At 34.9% G+C, this 20,301-nt stretch overlaps 2 long non-coding RNA genes across 3 annotated transcripts; both read right to left on the reverse strand.

The window, feature by feature from the left end:
• Positions 1-7,166: 7,166 nt before the first annotated feature.
• Positions 7,167-13,268, reverse strand: LOC134254026 (uncharacterized). The gene is made up of 6 exons (XR_009989225.1): positions 13,255-13,268; positions 12,749-12,863; positions 9,586-9,832; positions 9,132-9,271; positions 7,679-7,874; positions 7,167-7,498 (listed from the first exon to the last, which is right to left on the reverse strand). It is a non-coding gene; the product is annotated as an uncharacterized LOC134254026 (long non-coding RNA).
• A 2-nt stretch (positions 13,269-13,270) lies between these two features.
• Positions 13,271-19,809, reverse strand: LOC134254027 (uncharacterized). Of its 2 annotated transcripts, none has more exons than XR_009989226.1 (3): positions 19,542-19,809; positions 13,627-13,798; positions 13,271-13,391 (listed from the first exon to the last, which is right to left on the reverse strand). It is a non-coding gene; the product is annotated as an uncharacterized LOC134254027 (long non-coding RNA). The 2 variants fall into 2 exon arrangements; XR_009989227.1 differs by having other exon boundaries at positions 13,696-13,798; positions 19,542-19,808.
• Positions 19,810-20,301: the final 492 nt, after the last annotated feature.

Raw genomic sequence — 20,301 nt, forward strand, 5'->3', positions numbered from 1 at the left:
ATGTACAAAAAGGTGAAATTATTTTTCAAAATGTGACCGACATCTTGTTTTTGGATGGTGGGTGGGTGGAGTTTAATTGAAAATATTTTACTAAAAAACTTTAAAAGGGTACATGTATAAACAGAGTAGCTTACAACTGAATAAAAAAATAATTCAAGTTTAATTATTTTACAATGGAGGAAAAAACTCAAAAGTGAGGAGTCCCTGTCATCTTCACAGATGGACCAGTTGCAGATTCCACAAGCACCAAAATGTCAATATCAAGAAAAAGTAAAGCTCATTTAAAACACCAATGATGACAAATGACCAACACTGAAACATTTTCAATAATTTTTAATAATATATAAAGTTCTTTTAACTGTACATGATTTACAATATATTTTCAGTTGATATCAGAGCACAACTACTCAGCATCCTGCACATTTAACTGTACTCAAGAAATGCAGCGCCTCTCAACAGAAATACAACTGGAAAAGAATTGCTTGCCCTAAAAATAGAGTCTAGTAAAAGGAAGCCAATATCAATCCACGATATTAAATACAACGAAGAGAAGGTACATTTAAAGGAATTCCAATTGTGATTTCCTATTTCCTATCAATTTCAGTTACTGTAATAAAAACTTGTTGCCATTGAGGGATGAACATCTTAGATTGACTGTTATGTTAAACATATTTTGTTATTATTTGGGAGTGTTAGGTCTCTGATCAGCAGGGGCATTTTCTCTATATAAGAAGAAAATGGAGACTCCCTACCCACCCGATGTATTTTGTCGGACAGTTTTCTGTACATTGCAGGTAATTTTTTTATTTATTAACTTTCCAGCCTCTTATTGTATAGTACATTTTGGGGTTTGAAGTAAGTTTTTGCTTTTCTTTAATTTTTAAAAAAAATTATTTAAATTCTCCTTTTCTTAGAATAAAATTCAAAAAGTAGCTTCTGATTGTAATGTATAAGACTACAGACATTGAACTTTGATTTGTTATCAAAAGGATTGATTTAAACTTGTCTAAATTAATTGTAAACAAAAATAAAAGGGGGCACCTGCTATTTCTTTAAGTGTTTTTCACTGGGGGGTGGGGAAACTTTTTTGTACATACTTGAGCAATAGGAGGGATTAGATAAGAATCAATTAGTATATCAGAGTCTTAAATAATATCCTTTGCATAAGCATAAAAAAAATTCTATATCAGTCTTTTTAAAACCTTTGAATTTTGCTTAATTAACTACGATTTATCCAATTTTGGAGCTTTTTACCTAATTCTGGGTAGAATCCACCCTTATGAAATTATTGACTCAATTTTGACTTAATATCACTTTATTAACATTAAAGCACAAAAACAATTCATTGTACAAATATTTTATTTATTACAGTCACCAATATATCCAAATATCATCACCGGCCCAGACGTCATTCACTCCTTTGAATTGTGCTGGTAGCAGTAAGGTGTCATCATTTGAGATGGTCACAGTATCCAATACACTGAAGTCACAGGACTCAAATTTCATACATGTTCACAGGTAGGTGTATAGTCTTTGAAATTACCACAATTGACTAATTCTGGGACAGGTAAGTATGTAAGTATAGGAATGAGAGCACCAAATTCCCGAATGTACACATGGCTTTGTTTGTTATGGAACATTACACTGAATACTGAATGGGTAGGCGTTACGCCATTGGCTGAAATCAGGTATTTAATTGTTTTCATTTTAAAGTAAAATTAATGACCTTTGAAATAAATGATGGGATGAGGGAATATTACAGAAACTATAGAAATGCCAGGGAAGATTTTAGGAGTGGGGGTTGATTTTTTATGCCGCGTGTTATTTACTGCGAATCTCTAAAAGTTGAAAATAACTGCAATTTTGACCTATAAACGCCATGGGACCATGTATTTTTTTCAGTATTTTTTGTTAGGGCTTAGAACAAAGTTTGAAATGATGCTAAAGATTTTTCTGAAATTGTCATAGTAAAGTACTGAGAGGGCCTAAGGTTTGTATGGAGTTCTATGGGAAAATAATTAGTGGTCTTTTCCCTATACAAGATGCTGTCTGATGGCGTAGTGTAGAATGTATCGTAGAATGTTTTCCAAGTCAGCTTAAATGCAAAGGTTTGTTTTAAGATTTATCATAATGACTTGCAAAAATTTAATGCAGTTAAATTTATTGTATTCTTGAAAGATTGACTGTAACACAATTTTTTTTACACAATTACAAATAATCAAATTAATTTTTTTCCAACTTTTTTTCAGGGTCTCTGCCAAAATCTTTTGAGGATTTTTCCTCTGCTAGAGCATCCATGGATGCAATTGAAACAACCCAGGACATCACAACACATATGGATAATCAGGCCATGGCCTACAGTATGTACAAAAGTTGCCATACTTTTAAAGCAGTAACTTGCGTGCCTCCAAATGGTGCACTTACATTTTGCTCCATGCTGTACCCAGGTTCTACTTCTGATGTAGCTATTGTACGTCACAGCCAAGTTTTACGAAAGTTCAAAGCTGGAGACCTTATTTTGGTGGTCAAAGGTTTCACCATTCATGACCAGTTGCCCCAGGGTGTCTGCTTAATTATAAAAGCTCTTTTATCGACACTAGGCCAGTTTACCATACAAGAAGCAGCACTGTGTTACAAGATTGCTAAAGCACTTATTCATGTGGAAAGAGCCAACGAGAGGATAAAGAATTACGAGATTCACATACCATCTACTTACAGACCAATCTCAACAAAAATATTTATACCCGCACTTTCTAAAGAAAGTTCGGGTATATTGTTGTTACTCATGTCCGTCCGTCCGTCCGTCCGTCCGTCTGTCACACTTTTCTTCCCTGAACTCCTCCTACATTTTACACAGTAGCTTAATCATCTTTTGGGAGATGGTTGGTGGTGTCATGTAGATGTGCAGTAAGGTTTCGGAATTTTGATTTTGCCCCGGGGGGTCAAATGGGGGTCGAAAAAATAACGTTTTTTATGCAAAAAGCCCCGTCTTCTCTGAACTCCTTCTACATTTTACACAGTAGCCTAATCATCTTTTGGGAGATGGTTGGTGGTGTCAGGTAGATGTGCAGTAAGGTTTCGGAATTTAGATTTTGTCTCGGGGGGTCAAATTGGGGTCGAAAAATAACGTTTTTTATACAAAAAGCCCCGTTTTCCCTGAACTCCTCTTACAATTTACTCAGCAGCCTATTCATCTTTTGGGAGATGGTTGGTGGGGTCATGTAGATGTGCAGTAAGGTTTCGGAATTTTGATTTTGCCCCGGGGGGTCAAATGGGGGTCGAAAAATGACGTTTTTTATGCAAAAAGCCCCGTCTTCCCTGAACTCTCCTACATTTTACACAGTAGCCTAATCATCTGTTGGGAGATGGTTGGTGGTGTCAGGTAGATGTGCAGTAAGGTTTCGGAATTTAGATTTTGCCCCGGGGGGTCAAATTGGGGTCGAAAAATAACGTTTTTTATACAAAAAGCCCCGTTTTCCCTGAACTCCTCTTACAATTTACTCAGCAGCCTATTCATCTTTTGGGAGATGGTTGGTGGGGTCATGTAGATGTGCAGTAAGGTTTCGGAATTTTGATTTTGCCCCGGGGGGTCAAATGGGGGTCAAAAAATGACGTTTTTTATGCAAAAAGCCCCGTCTTCCCTGAACTTCTCCTACATTTTACACAGTAGCCTAATCATCTGTTGGGAGATGGTTGGTGGTGTCAGGTAGATGTGCAGTAAGGTTTTGGAATTAAGATTTTGCCCTGGGGGGTCAAATGTGGGTCGAAAAATGACGTTTTTTGTGCAAAAAGCCCTGTCTTCCCTGAAGTCTTCCTTAATGTTACTCAGAAGCCTAATCATCTTTTAGGAGAGTTAAATATTTTGAAAATTATGTAAAACATCAACGTCAAGGGGTAAAAAAGCATCACATGCTGGGAAACACCTTGAATTCTTATGAGTAATTAATGTACATATCAAATGTGAGAGTCATATCTCATCTCAATCAAAAGTTATAAGCAAATGCAACATTTTTGAAAAGTAGAGGCTTGACCGCTTCAAGGTCAAGGTCACAGAGTAAAAGTCATGATTTATTTGGAAAGGTCTTATCACAGGTAATAATATACATGCATTATGATATGAATGCCCTAACTTTTCTCTTTCAAAATGATGAATTTATAACAATTTAATTTTTTTGCAAGTAGGTCAAACTTCTAGGTCACAGGTAAAAAAAAAAAAAACCCATGCCATTCTCACAGGTAAATACTAATACATAAGTTTAATATTCAGTAGATATGACCGTGATGACCAAGGTTAAATTTATTGAGACAGATGGACAGTCTGACATACAAATGTACATATTTCTATATGAATTGGGTAAAACTGGCCCAGTGGTTCTAGAGAAGTTAAAAATGTAAAAAGTTTTCAGACAAACAGATGGACGACACGTCACGACAGACGTTATATTGCTAAGGAAACCAGAAAAGCTCAAATGAGTGTTTTGAAAGGGTTAGAATATGGTTGCAGTATTTGAAAAGCTGTTTTTTTCATGCAGAGATATGCATGACCAACATATTCATGTTTTATATTTTCTTTAGTAATTTGTTTGTTTGTTGTGAATACATCTCTCTTGGGAATTTTTCCCTCATATGGAGACACCACCAAATAATAATGAAGACAAGATGTGTTTGTGAAACACTGATGTCCCTGTATGGAAGCCTATGGCGAAGGTTGAAGTTTCTCAAATATATGTCAAACTCAAAGGTCAAGGTCAAAGGGTTCAAATTGTTAGTATCAGAAGAAGGAATGCACATGTGAAATAAAGAAATCCCTAGTAATTCCTGTTCAAAAGTTAATTGCCAAGGTTAATTTTTTTTTTAAGTGGTTCAAACTCTAGGGTCAAGGTCAAACATATTTATACCTGTTGACAGTTCGCAATGAATACACATGTTAAGCATGAAAGCCCTAGCACCTACTGATCAAAATTTAGGCCAAGTTTAAAGTTTGGTATTTTTCTTGTAAAAATGTGTATCCTAGGTCAAGCGATTTCAGGTAAAAATTAATGGTACCCAAATAAAAGGTCTTAATTGTCACAAGAAATAAACCTATAAAATGTGGAAGCCATTTGTATAGCCCATCCCACTTAAAACTTATGGGCAAGGTTATAATTTCTGCAGACAAATAGACAGACATAATATAAACACAAGAAACAAAATATGTATAATTACTCAAATGGAAAAAAATATACTATTTAATTGGAATCACAAAATAGATTGTTATTTCAGGGACAGGGAGTGGGTAGGGAGATTGGAATCCCCCCATCCCCCCCCCCTGGAATTAGCTTTGTTATTTAAACAAGACTATACACTGAAGCAAATAAAAAATGACTTTGGACATCCTCCCCCTAACTGAGAAAACATTGACCACACTATCATTGTATTTGTTTTCAGTTTTTTTTTCTCCTGCTTGTCAGGAAATTCTGGGCTGGAAATTTTTTGACTGAGATGTGAACCCCCCTCCCTACTCCCGAAAAAAATTCTGGATCCGCACCAGTATTGGCAGTAACTGAATGTCACATCGACAATGGCAGATAACTTCACAATATGAAATTCGTCTAGTGTGGCATGCGATGATCTTTGACCCTTTTTGAACTTTAACCTAATCGTTTGGGTTTATTTTACCCCCCCCCCCACTATACTTAAACTTGTACTTACCGACTGCCATATGTCTCGTCAACTTCATGAAATATAAATCCAATTATAACACAAAATGAATTAATCCAATGCACACCAGACTGCAGCCATGTGCTAATTCCATTCGACAAACCTTCGTCGACTCCGTCACCTTATCAGATGAAGTGGGAATCGGCCGAGGTGTGCCAAATGGTGTTTAATCTAAAAATATGATAATGGGTGACGCAACGTGATGTGATGTAGAAATTTACATGTTAACATGTATAGTACAATTATGGTCCTATTATGAGCAAAACATTTATCAAAATCTAATTTACATCAATAATAGAATTCAAACTGGTATATAATGAATTAAGCATGTAAAATAAATATAAGAGGTTCTGAGTTATAGGTCACAGGGTCTGAGAATTTCATACTCAGTTTGATGAATACATGTAAATCATTGGTGTCAGAAGCAAATTCAAAGTGGGGGGCTAGGTGTAAAAAAAATTTTTTTATACCTTCTCAAAAACCTGACAAGCCAAAAAAAAAAAAAAAAAACCGAAAATATCAATTTCCCAAACACGAAAATCCTATTTCGGGGGGGTGGGGGGGTGGGTGGGGGGGGGGTGGGGGGGGGTGAATTTGAACTTCAGTACCAAAATTTTTTTTTCTATACACTACCTTTTTCCCATTTTTTTTTACCTATACTGCCATGTGTCTGTGGAAAGTGGGGCGGGGGGGGGGGGGGGGGGCTAAACCTATGAAGCAATGTTCAATAAACCTAGCCCCCCCGGTTCCGACGCCTATGTAAATTATAGAATTATTCTGACTTTTTCCTTGGAAAGACGCCCTATATTTAGGAGCGTGTATTTAGAGGCAAACACCTTAGTGCGGGTATTACTGTCTCATGACAGCACCTAGTTCAACTCTGTTCTTGTCTTGTAAACTTGCAAGCTCCACTTTTGAAAGAAATCACTTAAAGATGCATGTACTTATTATAAATTTGCATTGGCGTGTGACAGTATACACTAAACAGTGAAGATATTCATACCAAAGTGCAAGGGATAAGCAAATTTTGATTTGTTATCAATGTCAATGGTTATACATGTTATATTTGTTAACTTTGTAGTATGTTGTAATACATATGCTTCATAAAATGAAAATCCCTTTTGTTAGCATGGATTTATTACAAGAATTTTTGGCAATTCCATTCTTCATTTGACAATATAATTTAGAAGAGGGTTTACTTATAATTTTAAATCTCTAGTTTAAAGTATATTTACCTTCAAAGCAGAACTCAACAAATTCATGTTTTCAACAATTTATCTATTAAGAAAGACAAAAATGTTACATTTTCACTTTGAGAATAACATCTTCAATTCATTAATAAAATGATTCTAAATTTTGATATTCTTTTTTTATGTAGTACATAGATTTTATTCATCATCATTGCTATTTAAAATAGTCTTATAAGCCAGAAGTTTTATGATGGATTGTGACATATCATATCATACATTTATGAGACTTAGGAAAATTCAACACATTTAACATGATTACCCATTTTCCATTGTTAGAAAATTCTAGAGGTACAAAACTAAGTGTCAAGAAGTTCAAACCAGAACTCAGTTTTCCATCAGTGCTGGAATGAAAATGTTAATGTAGAAATCTATCAGCTTTGGAACATTTGCTGTCCATTCAATGTCTTTTACTATTCTAATCACAATGCAGTCTACTCTTGTCCACACAATTAAGTCGCAGAATGTTTTGTTACATATGTGTAGCTGGCCTTGAATTTGATGATAGTATGGGTGACTGGTTTTCAGGCACAGGGTATCTTGTTTAAGATCTAAAAAAAATCAAAAAACACTTAAGTTGTGTTATACAAGTACATATCCCCTCCTTTTTCAATATCTTCATACCATATTGAACAGCTGCACTTGTAAATTAATACATGTTTTGAAATCATTTACTCACCAAGATTTTTAATTTCAAAGTACTGGACAATACAGATTTTAATGTTATTTACCTATGAAAAATCCTTCAAATTTTGTGCCCCATCTGCTACTGTTGAAGACAATGCTGTATATGGACACTTCACCTCTACAATATCAGGAATGGCGTCTTTGGCTTCTGGGGTTTGATAAAATACACTGCATGTTGGTGGTCGAACAACTAAGCCATCAGATGAAGCTCCCAACACTCCGGATTCATGCAACCATATCCTTTTCAGAAAAAATTATAATACTACTGAATGCAAACAAACCATAATACAATTGATTTTGTAATGCAAACAAAGACTAAGTAGAGCTTTTATAATCCTTCCACTTCAAAAAGCAAATTTTCTGGAATATGTTGGTAACTGAATATTTATGCCCCGCCATGAATATGGCCGGGGCATATAGTGTTTGTCATGTCCGTCTTCCGTCCTTCTGTCCTTTCGTCCCACTTTGTGTTTAGCTCTGTTCAAAGCTAAGTTTCAAAGAAACTATCCAAGATATTTTCATCAAACTTCATATGCTGATAGATATTGATGAGAGCTATGCAACTGCATTAACATTTTTTGACCTTGACCTGACTTTTCTTAAATAGTGTTTAGCTCAGTTTTAAACATACCATTCAAGATGGTGTTATCAAACTTTACATGTTGATACAAACTTGCATAGATGATGCATCCAGAGATGAACACTACCGGACATGCTTCGGATGCTGGATCTGACCTACATTTTCCAGATGAGTGACCAAATTAAAGTTTTTGGAGCAGGTCCATTCTTAAGGAACTATAAGCCCTACTTAGACCAAACTTGCTTGGATGATGCATCTAAGGATGGACACTACCAGACTTGCTTCGGATGCTGGATCTGACCTACATTTTCCAGATGAGTGACCAGGTTGAAGTTTTTGGAGCAGATTTATTCCTAAGGAACTATCAGCCCTACTTAGACCAAACTTGCATGGATGATGCATCTAGGGATGGACACTACCAGACTTGCTTCGGATGCTGGATCTGACTTACATTTTCATTCCCAAGTAACTATAAGCCCTACCTAAACCAAACTTGCATGGATGATGCAGCTAGGGATGGACACTACCAGACTTGCTTCGGATGCTGGATCTGACCTATATTTTCATTCCCAAGTAACTATAAACCTTACCTGAACCAAGCTTGCGTGGATGATGCATCTAGGGATGGACACTACCAGACTTGCTTTGGATGCTGGACCTACATTTTTATTCCCAACTAACTATAAGCCCTGCCTGAACCAAACTGATCAAATTTTATACATGTACAAATTTCATGTTGCTTTACTAATATATCCTCGGCGGGGCATTCATGTCCTATGGACATATTTCTAGTTTTTTTACAATTAGACTTCAGTAATTGATTTCTGTTTGTCACCAGGATAAGTCCTGCTATTTGTTTTGACACATTGAATGTTAACATGACAGAGGTTGAATGAATGTTATTTTGTGCTGTATACCTGACTGCTCTACAGCTGCATCAAATTCCTTTTTATACTTTCTCAAAGCATCATCTTCATGAGTGATACCCCATGCAACAGCCTTGATGGACTCCAGATTGTAAGCCGACATCAGCTGTTTCTTCAGTGACAATGTCAATCTGGAGAAGAAAATATGATTTTTGGTTATTAATCTTATATTTCCTGCATCTTTATGTACAAATATCTAGTCATTTCTTTCGAACCTCATTATCTCAAACTCAATGAGACCAAGAAAAATGTTGGGAATATCCGTGGATTCAAGAATAATACATAAAGAGTTATCAAGAATAAAATGTCCCAGTCTTTTATAAATGGTTTGGACTTCAAAATTACTGTGACATATCCATGAAATATGAGATAATGGGTTTGAGATAACAAAGTTTGACTGTAATTTTAAAAGTCTTTTTCGCAAAAATTTAATAACACGTCTTACCGCCTTTGCTTAGAACTGAGAACTGCACCAAAGTTGGAAGCTGATATGCTATATTTCCTTACAATCGACCACATTGGGTTGTTTCGTTGCCAATGCAGCTCTTTTAATGGATTCAGGGATAATGCATGCTGTAACCATACCATAGGGGTATCAGAATGAACATACTCTGGTGATGTTAACAGGTCTTCAATGAGAGGTACAGGTGGACCAGGTTCACATGGCTCTGGTTCAAGAATCCAATTCAATGCTGAAAAATTTCATTACTTGTGTCATTCTCAAAAATATCATCCATAATATCCATATCACATATACCAAGTATTTATATAAGAGTCCATACATTTCATTTTAGTGAACACTGTCATGGATTTTTGTAATGTATGCATTACATATCAAATTTACAACTCACTTGCATATATTTGTTCAGAATTGTTCCTGTATATAATTTTGCACGTGACATTCTTAGTGTGAAAATGCCATGTAAAAATTGGTGCAAATGTACAATTAATATTTACTTAATTATTAACAAGGTTTCATAATGACAGAGTATTTAAATAATGGAAGATTGATCTGATAATTCGCAAGAATATGAAACAAAATATTTTTTTTAATGCAATTGAATAATTTATTTTTCCTTTCAAAAATGTATGCTCATGTACAAAAATGCTATCATATTTATAATATTGTCTTTCCAATTATTCAAAGGTTGTTATTAATATTTATTACATAATATGTTCAAAAATTGGGCAATATACATAGCCAACTATATTATACTCCTCATCTTTGTACATTTGTTCACAATTAAAATTAACCATCGTTCAGTAACAAAATAACAGTTTCATAATACTCGTAATATAAAAATCAAATCAAACTTAAATAACAACAATAGTGACACCAAAATCATAACTTCCTTCTTATATTTTACCAATAAACCTTCCAAGGTGCAAAAAACACTGGTCACTTTCATCAAAGGGTCGGTTTAAAGCACTTCAAATATGAAGCAAATTTTTTAACAACTGATTTATTTATATTTAATGATTGATCATTTTTAAAAAAAAAAAAAAAAAAAACTAGGAGACTTATTGTTCAAAGAACAATAAGAGGTCTTTCCACCTTCTTTGAATTTCAATTTTGTTTTAAAATTTCATTCCATGAATAAGAAATCAAAATTGTTTTAAAGGATAGCAAAAATTAAAAATAAAAAAAAAATTGAAATGACCTTGACCTTTAAAAAATATTCAAGGTCAAAGGTCAAGGGTCACAATGCAATTGACCCCATGCTTCTACGACTTATAGTTTTCAAGTTATAAGGTTAAATAGGAAGTACAAAGAAGTTAAAGGGCAATAACTCATATAAGGGTTCATCAGATCCTTTTGCACTTATATAGTGAAGTTATGCCTTAAGACCCTTAAGACATTAGTGAAGGTTTGGTGTCTATATGGTCTAAGGTTTTGGAGAAGTAGCGATAACAAGGTTTTTTGCACAAGGGGCAATAACTTTTTAAAGTGTTAATATTTGGGGACAAAAATAAAATGTTTGAAAGAGTTTTAAGAGTACATATTAATGATGCAAAGACATTAAGTATATATTAAGAGACAAAAGAGATATAGAAAAAGCTTAATTTCTCATTTTCTGAATGACCTTGACCTTTGACCTTTGCATGAAATTTTAGATCAAAGGTCAATGAATCTTATGCAGTTGGTCCCATCTCTCTACAACTTGTCGTTTTAAAAAAAAATAATTATTTGTTTAATTCAAAAAGTTTCAGGGGCAATAACTCATTGAAGGGGTCGCTGAATGCTTTCGCAATGAATAGATTGAAGAGTCCCCTTAATTAGTCGAAGACATTGGTGAAGGTTTCATACCTCTACGGTTTATGGTTTCGAAGGAGTAGCGATAACAAGAATTTCTTACAAAAGGGGCAATAACTCCGAAAGTGTTTGAAGTTCATTTACGCAGGGTGAACTGCAATAATCTTTTACGGAGAACATTCTTATGGACTATCAATCTTTTCGATATATCTTGAAACTCAAAATCACACGGCGGAAAAATAATAAAAAATAAAAAAAAAAACAGAAGAAAATCAATAGGTCTTTCCACAGAAAGGTGGAAAGACCTAAAAAAACAAGAGGCCCATGGGCCACATCGCTCTCCTGAGCACTGTGGCTAGGAAAAAGTAAAAATTGGTTTTTTATTGAAAAGTTTAAATCCAAAAGTAGTCCCTTGACCAATCATGGCTTTGCTTTTCTTGAGAAGGTTATTTTTAAAGAATTTTCCTATATATTTCTATATAAAATTTGATCATCCTTTGTGGCCCCGTCCTACCCCCGGGGAACATGATTTGAACAAACTTGAATCTACACTACCTAAGGATGCTTCCATATAAATATGATCAATCAGGGTTTTGCTGTTCTTGAGAAGAAGATTTTTAAAGATTTTTCCTTTATATTTCTATGTAAAACTTTGATCTTCCATTGTGGCCCCGCCCTACCCCGGGGGTTATGATTTGAACAAACTTGAATTGACACTACCTGAGGATGCTTCCATATAAATAGGATCAATTATGGCTTTGTCATTCTTGAGAAGAAGTTTTTTAAAGAATTTTCCTATATATTTTTATGTTAAACTTTGGTCAGCCATTGTGGCTCCGCCCTACCCCCGGGGGTCATGATTTAAACAAATTTAAATCTACACTACCTGAGGATGTTTCTCCATAAGTTTCATTTTTCCTGGCACAGTGGTTCTTGAGAACAAGATTTTTAAAACATACCATCAAATTTTCATTAAATCCCAATTATCTCCCCTTGAATGAGGGTGTGGCCCTTTATTTAAACAAACTTGAATCCCCTTCACCCAAGGATGCTTTGTAGCAAGTTTGGTTGAAATTGATCCATGGGTTCTAGAGAAGAAGTCGAAAATATGAAAAGTTTACAGACAGACAGATGGACAGACAGACAGACAAACAGCTAGATAGACAAAATGTGATCAGAAAAGAGCTAGAAATGAAACATTCCTCACCACAAAAGCCAGAAGAATATACGGACCACCACCAGTAACATGTTTCTGGGAAGAACCAAACCATGCAGAGATAAATATCAATAGTCCTGAATCTTCGATGCAGGACCAAGTTTGAGAATTGCTACAAACACTACTCCGGAGACTTACCTATTATCCTATGATGTAACGTACTTTGTCCACTGCAGCTGGTTCCCTCATAAGCTGGTAGCGAGGACAGTTCAGGATGTCCTGTCAACTTTATTCCTCAACTTCCTGTCTTGGACTGAAAAGCAATAAGTGGAAATCTTTAGTGTTGCCTAGTGACTTTGAATTAAAAAGAAAGTTGCAAGATTGTGATGGGGGGGGGGGGGTACTGATGCTGTGCATTTTCATTAAATGTACGAAATCTGTATTTCACAGTTTAATGCATTCATGTATTTTGTGAATTGTCTTAGGATTCATGTAATAATTGTTGCTATGTATTATTAAGCACTAAATCTATTCAACTGCATGTGTAAATGGGGAAAATGTGGATATGTAAATGATGTATAATTGCAATGTGTAAAATGTGACATTTTCTTATATGAGGGAGTCTGTTCATGTAATTTTTGTTTCATTAATTATTTTATTTATCTTGATAAAATTATTTCAATTAACAATATTGTTTTTCTTACCAGTCTGATGAACAAAAGTTACAGAGGTGAATGGTAGAAATATGGGTATTACAGGTGTCAAAACTCCTCGTTGATGACCAGACTGCATGCCGCACTGTAAAATCACCATTTTGGATCTTTAAAAGGGGAGGCTACTCCTGAAATCAAAGAAATTGTCATAAAAATGAGTAACCTGATTTTCTTTAGGTCTCACACAAGGAAATAATTTCACTATATGTTACTATATAGCTTTAATTAAATAAATTAATTAACTAGACTCTCAGCAGATAATTCATGAATGAGAAAAAAGATTAATGCTTAGACAAAATTTGAGATCAGAAAAAATATACCCCTTATGCAGCTTTTAAGAAAGAAAATTGAGACTAAACATACCTATACCCTGAAATACACATGGGCAAACAGCCAACACACCATCGAGGAAGTTACATCGATCATGCGTACCTAAAAAAAAAAGAGTTCCCTTTGATTCAGTGGCACAATTCTGCTGATATGATATTCCTAGTGCATGAGTCCAAAATTAAAACTGTAGACCTACGTAAAGTTCCTGAAAATGAAAAAAAGAAAAGAAATATTATTGTCTCTATATACATCATACATAGAACTACATTTGTTCATTTTGATTGGCTATCTCCTTGCTAAGACCTTTAAGGGGTAATTTTATGATATTTACCATGTGCACTGATTGCCATAAAACTAAAGAAAAAATACCAGCCTTACAAAGTCACTTAACCATGACCTTTGGCATACCTTACTAAGAATACCCTGGACAATTTGGTTTAACTTAAGACTTCTGAATTTTTAAATGCAGGTTTTGATAAATTAACCATTTAATATACTTATGAGCTCATAAAACTGTTCTTTAAAACTGTATGATAAAGAGTGTAAAAACTTTGAAACATGTTTGGAAAGTATTATCACACATGTGATATGGGATAAATTATCACCACAGAAAGATCAAAGAAAATCACTGCAGATATGCGACAATAATTCTTATCATTGTTTATTGTATGTCAAGTCTAGAATATGATATACAATTACAAATATTATGATTTTTAGCCGGGCACATTGCTCTTAGAGCAATGCTCAGCTATAGCGACGGTGAGCAACAGAAAATGCTGCTTCTTCACCGCCAAATTGAGTTTACGAGTAAAAGTATGGTACGTGACCAGCCGCTGTTGAGAAAACAAAATCACCTTAAGAAATAGTAAATTGAATATTTTTATCATAATATTAAATTGTTTAATATTTTTTCCTGGCTCCTTTGACTACTATTTTACAAAGTAATTCAACGGGTGCGAAAGGTTCTCACCAGGTATCCCTGTCTGCATCATATTCTATAAACAATATAATTAAAACTAGGGCTAATTGTAACGGGAACCGTTACAGATGTTCCCCAAACGCTCCCCAACTCCCTTTTGGTGCCATACTCCCTTTAAGCTTCATTAAAAACGACAAACTCTATGCATTTTACACTTTAACAACGTTTCCCTGAAGTATACCGAGTATATTCAAATTCTAGCATTTGTACGCGTGCACATGTAAATGCATGTGCGTAATGACCATATTCTCTTGTCTACACTATCTATATACATTAATATAATAAAATAATAAAGCATTTAATCCAAAAGTATTAAAAAATACGCTTCATCAAGTGTATTTTTGATTTTATCCATCTCATGTGCATGCACGTGCATGCATGTGCATGATGACCTTACCTTTTTGTAGGAATCCACTATGTCTATCTATGTTCTAAATCCCATCCTGTTTGGTTGAAAATCAAAGGAGTTATACCCATTTAAAGTTTAAGCCAATCAGATTGCAGCGCACGTGCATGCGCGTGTTTTCATGACACCTGCTATATATTATATTGTAGTATATCCTAATGCATGACTATGTTTAAAATTTCAAAGCATTTCGTCAAAAAACAAAAGAGATATTGAAATCTTTGTTTCAGCCAATCAGAGGGAAGCGCACGTGCATGCACGTGAGTTCGTGCTAATTTGACCATGTCATATTATCTAGACTATTAATATATCCTTATAGAATGAGTTTCAAAGCATTTCAATCAAAAATGTAAAAGTTATTGCTATAATAAGTATATCAGTCATTTCACTCATTTCACGCGCACGCACGTGCATGCGTATGCCCGCAAAATGACCTTCGTTGTGCACACCTACACTTGACACCTATTAACCCTAAAAAGGTTTTAACTTAGTTGGGTGAACAGTTTCTGAGAACACTCGCGGACAAAAAAAGTACCGGAGAACAAAGAAGAAAAAAAAGAATAATAACTAGAGCCGAGCTCGTTGCAAAGCAACGAGAAGGTCTTCCGTCCTGTTTGACCGGAAGTAACTTTCATTTAAAAAAAATAAAGAGTAATGAAGTCCCAAAATGGTTTAATCCTCCAAATCTATGTTAATTATTGCAAAATTAAGCCATTTTTGGCAACTTCCGGTTTGACCGGAAGTGACGTCGACGGACGGAAAATTAAGATTTAAGCTTCCAGTGACATATGATATCCAAAAACGTGTCAAGAACAGCAAAAATATGCAATTTCCGACTACTTCCGGTTTGACCGGAAGTGACGTTGCCGGACGTATTTTGACGACGCCATTAGATAAAGTTTGATATTTTGAACAATTTTGCTTCTTTGACGTATTACAAATTCTCAACACTTTTTGAGATATAAAGGAAAAACTTTTGGCCCCTTTCAGCCCTTTATTATAGGGGCCAGCCCCTTATCGTTGATATCTTTCGAAAGATCGTGACATTCTTCACAACTTTTGTTCTATATGTTTTTACAAAATATTAACGTGTAAAAAGATATTGCAAAAAAATGTGTGAAAAATTTCTAAATTCTCGATAGGTCTTTTTTCGAGCCATAGCGAGCGCCGACGTGCTGCACTTCCGGAGAATAAGAAAGGTGTGTGTCACATCAGCACATGTTACTTTATCATCGCTGAAAATCTTACGTTTCTATCTAAAAGCACTTTTGAGAAAAATGCTGGACAATGTGACCCTCTGAAAATCACTAAATCGCGGAAATCTCGAAACCGGAAGTGACGTCATCAAAACAAAAAATTATATATCAGGTTTGATTGATGTTCCATCAGTCCTGAAAGTTTCATGAAAATCGATCGAGCCGTTTCTGAGAAATCGCGTGCACAAAATCGGTAAGAAAAAAAAACAATAATAAAAACTAGAGCAAAGCTCGTTGCAAAGCAACGAGTAGGTCTTCCGTCCTGTTTTGACCGGAAGTGACGTCAACAAATAAAAGCAAATGAGCTAAGTGGTCTCCATTGACATTATAATTTTGATTTTGCATTTAAACCTTCAAAAATAAGCTACTTTTGGCTACTTCCGGTCACTTCCAGTTTGACCGGAAGTGATGTCAACAGACAGAAAATTAAGTTTTATGCTTCCAGATACATACGTTACCCAAAATTATGTCGAGAACGGCAAAAATAGGCTTATTCTGACGACTTCCTGTATGACCGGAAGTGACGTCGCCGGACGCATTTTGACAACTCCAATAGATTAAGCTAGACATTTTGAACAACTTTGCTTTTTAGACGTATTACAAATTCTCAATACTTTTTGAGATATAAATGAAACATTTTCGGCCCCTCTAGGCCCTTTATTTTAAGGGCCAGCCCTTTTTTCGAGATATCATTTGAAAGATCATGTAATTCTACACTTCTTTTGTTCTATATGTCTTAACAAAATATTTTCATGTGAAAAGATATCGAAGAAAAGGTGTTAGAAATTTTTAAATTCTCGACATGCCTTTTTTTGGACCATAGCGAGCTTCGGCGTGCAGCACTTCCGGTAAAAATGAAATGCGTATGTCACATCTACAGACATTGCTCTATCATTGCTCGAAAACTCAAGTTTCTATCTTAAGCCGTTTTTGAGAAAACTGGCGGACAAACTGACCCCCTGAAAATCACTAAATCGCAAAAATCTCAAAACCGGAAGTGACGTCATCAAAACAAAAAATTATATATCAGCTTTGTTTGATGTTCTATCAGTCCTGAAAGTTTCATGAAAATCGAGCGAGCCGTTTCTGAGAAATCGTGTACACAAAATCGGTAAGAAAAAAAAACAATAATAATAATAACTAGAGCAAAGCTCGTTCCAAAGCAACGAGTAGGTCTTCCGTCCTGTTTTGACCGGAAGTGACGTCAGCAAATGAAAGCAAATGAGCTAAGTGGTCTCCATTGACTTTATATATTTGATTTTGTATTTAAACCTTCAAAAATAAGCAATTTTTGGCTACGTCCGGTCACTTCCGGTTTGACCGGAAGTGATGTCAACGGACAGAAAATGAAGTTTTATGCTTTAATGATACATATGTTACCCAAAAATATGTCAAGAAAGGCAAAAATATGCATATTCTGACGACTTCCGGTATGACCGGAAGTGACGTCGCCGGACGCATTTTGACGACTTCAACAGATTAAGCTTGACATTTTGAACAACTTTGCTTTTTAGACGTATAACAAATTCTCAATACTTTTTGAGATATAAATGAAAAACTTTCGGCCCCTCTAGGCCCTTTATTTTAGGGGCCAGCCCTTTTTACGAGATATCATTTGAAAGATCATGTAATTCTACACTTCATTTGTTCTATATGTCTTAACAAAATATTTGTATGTGAAAAGATATCGAAGAAAAGGCGTTAGAAATTTTAAAATTCTCGACATGCCCATTTTTGGACCATAGCGAGCGTCGGCGTGCAGCACTTCCGGTAAAAATGAAATGCGTATGTCACATCTACAGACATTGCTCTATCATTGCTAAAAAAACTCAAGTTTCTATCTTAAGCCGTTTTTGAGAAAACTCGCGGACAAACTGACCCCCTGAAAATCACTAAATCGCAAAAATCTCAAAACCGGAAGTGACGTCATCAAAACAAAAAATTATATATCAGCTTTGTTTGATGCTTTATCAGTCCTGAAAGTTTCATGAAAATCGAGCGAGCCGTTTCTGAGAAATCGTGTACACAAAATCGGTAAGAAAAAAAACAATAAAAATAATAAAAATAGTGGAAAAGAAACCTAAGAATAACAAGAAGGTCTTCCGCTGAAGACGGAAGACCTTAAAAATAGTGGAAAAGAAACCTAAGAATAACAAGAAAGTCTTCCGCTGAAGACGGAAGACCTTAATAATAATAAGAAGAAGAAACCGAGTAAAAACAATATGTTCCCAAACTCCGTTTGGGGAACATAATTAGATGTTAGATCGGCTCGCATACTCAACACACTAACATCTAACAAGTCATCCCATTGAGGGTCACGTAAGAGGTTAAATTCGGAACGCCTCAAGATTTATTCGCTTCAACAGTATATGATGATTTTGCCAGCTGCGATTTGATTAATTGATAGAATTTGACCTCTGACGTGACCCTCAACGGGATGTTGTTAGATGTTAGTGTAGCGAGTATGCAAGCGGATCTAACATCTAATTTGAATTAGATTGATTCTATAAATAAAGGTTGTACTATCAGGCTAACACAAATGCAGGGAACATCATTAATGACTTGATGCAAATCTCCCTGCTGAGGACACATCAGTGCAGAGACGTTTGACCTTAATCTTGCTGCATTGGTGTTTATTTACTTCTGTTTGTATATAAAACCGGATTACCCCGAAACGATACGTGATAAATATTTTTCGCTGTTAATTTCTAGCTATATTTTATTTTATTTTTAAAACTATTTAATATTATACATGCCATTGAGATATTTTTGTGTGTATTACATATTCTCTAAACGTCTGAATGTGATTTTAAACTGTCACCACAGTCCTTGTTCATTATCCTGTAAATGACCCCGGCTCAATACATTTACTATAAAAATAATTGGACAAATTTGTGAATGACAATATTCAATGATGCATAGCAATTAATCTTTTCCTGACATTCACCTTCTCCTAAAAATTTGTCGTGTTATTTATTTATTTATTGCAAAGTCGTCCCTGGACTAGTGCTACGGTCAATGCAGCTGCAATGGGCCATGCAATTTCGAACCCTGCGTGGTGAGAGTTTGTCCCGAGACACAGTTAGATTATTCTAACTAGCACCAATATAGAATAAATCATACCGATTAATCAACATCACTACAATGTGAGGACGTAAAATAGGATAAAACATCCTTTAGTCCAGCAATAAGCCACTAAATTGTTTTTGATGTACCTTCAAACAAATCAAATTAATGTTCTTGATTCCCACTTTTCACGTTATGACTGACTTAGTGCTTCTTAATACCAAAATAATTTTTCTATTACCTATAATTTTGACTTTAGGTTGAATTCGCCAATTTCATGCTTGCGAAGTTGTGTCAATGTGTGCATTACGACCGCTCCGGCTACTTTCGTTATTTCTAACCAATGAAAATTGTCCTTACTTTTCTGTTGCGTCATGCAATTTTATTGCACGCATCACTGAATTGTAGAACACACATCACAAGATTTCGAATATACATCACAAGATTATCGAACATACATCACAAGATTTCGAATATACATCACAAGATTATCGAAAATACATCACAAGATTTCGAATATACATCACAAGATTTCGAACATACATCACAAGATTATAGAATATACATCACAAGATATTGAACATACATCACAAGATATTGAATATACATCACAAGATTTCGAATATACATCACAAGATTTCGAACATACATCACAAGATTATAGAATATACATCACAAGATGTTGAATATACATCACAAGATATTGAATATACATCACAATTATAGAATATACATCACAAGATTTCGAACATACATCACAAGATTATAGAATATACATCACAAGATTTCGAATATACATCACAAGATATTGAATATACATCACAAGATTTTGAACATACATCACAAGATATTGAATATACATCACAAGATTTCGAAAATACATCACAAAGATCACAAGATTATAGAATATACATCACAAGATTTCGAATATACATCACAAGATATTGAATATACATCACAAGATATTGAATATACATCACAAGATTATAGAATATACATCA

The sequence above is a fragment of the Saccostrea cucullata genome, unplaced genomic scaffold, assembly GCF_032062105.1.
Source record: "Saccostrea cucullata isolate Sc308-1 unplaced genomic scaffold, CSIRO_AGI_Scuc_v1 ctg3833, whole genome shotgun sequence".
In the NCBI taxonomy this organism is placed as follows: domain Eukaryota; kingdom Metazoa; phylum Mollusca; class Bivalvia; order Ostreida; family Ostreidae; genus Saccostrea; species Saccostrea cuccullata.